General features: G+C 34.3%; 1 non-coding gene across 1 annotated transcript; it reads left to right on the top strand.

Annotated features, from left to right (window-relative positions):
* Positions 1-243: 243 nt before the first annotated feature.
* Positions 244-350, top strand: LOC129316986 (small nucleolar RNA R71). Its single transcript, XR_008594894.1, has one exon. It is a non-coding gene; the product is annotated as a small nucleolar RNA R71 (small nucleolar RNA).
* Positions 351-2,752: the final 2,402 nt, after the last annotated feature.

Genomic DNA, 2,752 nt, shown 5'->3' with positions numbered 1-2,752 from the left:
CTCCCAATCTTGGCAGCTAGCAAGTCCACATATGAATCATTAAGAACTGAGGAACCTACCATATTCACATTTCTCTTTTCCCTTGTAGAGTATTGAGCACCACTTGAAGCCATCTTGTCAATTAGTTCCCAAGCCTTTAAGGAAGTGAGGTCAATCAAGCATCCACCACTAGCGGCATCAATGTTAACTTTGTCTCTTGGAATCAAGCCCTCATAGAAATATTGGACTAAATTCTCACTAGAAATTTGATGGTGTGGGCATTTAGCCAAAAGGCCTTGGAATCTAGTCCAATACTCATAGAGACTCTCATCCTCTCCTTGTTGGACCCCATAGATTTGCTTTCTCAAATTGGTGACCTTGGAATTTGGAAAGAATTTATCTAAGAAGAGTCTTCTTAGCTCGGCCCATGTGCTCACTTTCACATAAGAAGGGTAGTTGAAATACCACTCCTTTGCTAAACCTTCAAGAGAAAATACAAAAGCCTTAGCTTGAACATCATCAACATTTACATGCATAGGCTTCATAGTATCACAAACCAATAGGAAAGTATGCAAAAACCTATGGCAATCCTCTCCCGGTAACCCATGAAATTTAGGCAATGCATTAATCAAAGAGGATTTAATTTCAAATTGAACATTAGTAGGAGGAACATATAAGCCATAAGGATTATCATGCCAATTAGGTTGAGTTAATTGCCTAATGCTCCTCTCCTCTCTAGGGTTATGCAAGCCTTCAAATTCATTATTAACATGGCCATCATCATGCAAATTCTCATTCCCATTCCCATGGCCCTCATTATGCACATGCTCATGTCCTAAGATACCTTCCATTGTTGAATTACAAACCAAATGAGAATCAAGAATAGGTTGTGATCTTCTCAATCTAGAAATAGTTCTTTCAATTTCTAGATCTAATTCAACAAAAGAGGTATGTTTTCTTCGGGTCATGCACTAATCAAGCTCAAGAAAATTAAGAACAAAGAACAAACTAAACTAAAATGCAAATCAACATGAAACAATTCAAAACACACAACAGCAAGAGAAATAATTTTTTTATTTTTTTATTTATTAAACTCAATAGCAACAAAATGAAAAAAAAAAATAACACCAAACAAGTAGAAAGAGAGTTAGAAATGCTCAATCAAGAAGCTTTGGCAATTCTGGAATTCGCACAGTAGGCTCTCTGGAGACAGTGAACTTGTGAATTTTCTATCAGCAAATCCACATGATAAATTCCCCTGAAACTTTTATGAGAAACACAAGAGATATACAGGAAAATTATATAAAACTTTTAGATTAAAAATCCTGCCCAATCGTTCCCAGAATTTTTCACAAGTTGGTCCTCAAGTCTGGAGAAACAGGATTTCGTCCAGAAGACCTTCAGAGCTTCTAACAAACTTTCAAATAGGAAAATGGAAAAATTGAAGAAAATCCTAAACACAAGAAACAAAGATAAGACAGCGATAAGAAAAATGAAACTGGAATCAATCAATTTGAACGCACAAAGAGGAAGATATGCTAACTCAAAATTGAAACAGGGTTTTGGAAATCCTCTGTAATGGCTCCCTGGACCTTGTTAGATTGTAAAATTTCCACAGGACACTTCCCACGTCCAAAATTGACCAAACCAATTTTAAAGTGAAGCTAGGATATAGAGCTTTTAATGAAATAAATTTCAAGTTCAAATTCCCTCAGACTCATTCCCAGTTAATTTTTCAATTTCAGACAGAGACACTAGAAACAGAGTATTTTCAGCTCTACACCAAACCAACGAAAATTGCATTAATTTTTTTTTTCTTTTTCAAAACAGAATAAAAACACTCAAAACACACAAAAAACACTAAAACACAAACACAAAACAAAATTTTTATAATTTTTCAAAAAAATTTTCAGGAACACTAAAAATATAAATTAAGTACTAAACAACCTTAGAATTAAACTTAAACCATTCCCCGGCAACGGCGCCAAAATTTTGATAGGAAATTAGTCGCTTATCCTCAAAATTATACTAAAGCTAACCCTAATGCAATATAGGGCCAACCCTAGGTCATCTCCCAAGGAATGGTTTTAAGTCTAATTGAAAGTTATCTAGTGAAATAAATCAACCAAAGTTTGTAGGAATTTAGTTATCTAGCTAATTATCTAAACTAATTACCTAATATGCAAGTAATTAAAATGCTAGTGAAAGTGAGTGAAATAAACTTCCCTTTTTACAATAATGGAACCCTAGAGATTAGTTGATTTTGGACTCATTATCTTCTCATGATTAGGCTAAGTTTAGCTTCCCTTTCCTCTTGACTAAAGCTGTCATGACTTAAGAAAATTATCCTAAGCCAATTAACCTAATTAGCTAACCTCCCTAGGTCTTAGATTAAAGTCCCTAGTTCAATTAACCAATTGGTGAAGACATTAGCCAAGTGATTCATTCAAAATCCTCTCTCAACAGCCATGGTCAAACACATAAATTGAGCAACCACAAGATTATGTCAAGCTACTCAACAACACAAGCATTAACACCACAAGATTATGCAATATTAACACAAGAAATTCACTAATTGAAAAACACAAGATTATGTGCCAAACAAAGAGTGGCAAAATTCAGTCATGGCTGTCCAAGGAAGAAATTAAATGAAGCAATCCTCTCTCTTTACATCAACATCAAATTCAAATTAGAATTTATAAGCTAAGATGATTAGACCCTAGATTAAGGAATCTAACCATCTAGTAAAAAGAGAAGAGGATAGGAAACAAAA

The sequence above is a fragment of the Prosopis cineraria genome, unplaced genomic scaffold (genome assembly GCF_029017545.1).
Source record: "Prosopis cineraria cultivar Desert tree isolate PC_DT_omini unplaced genomic scaffold, ASM2901754v1 PC7, whole genome shotgun sequence".
NCBI lineage: Eukaryota > Viridiplantae > Streptophyta > Magnoliopsida > Fabales > Fabaceae > Prosopis > Prosopis cineraria.
Note: the sequence above shows the minus strand (reverse complement) of the source record. Positions and strands in the feature narration are given on the sequence as shown.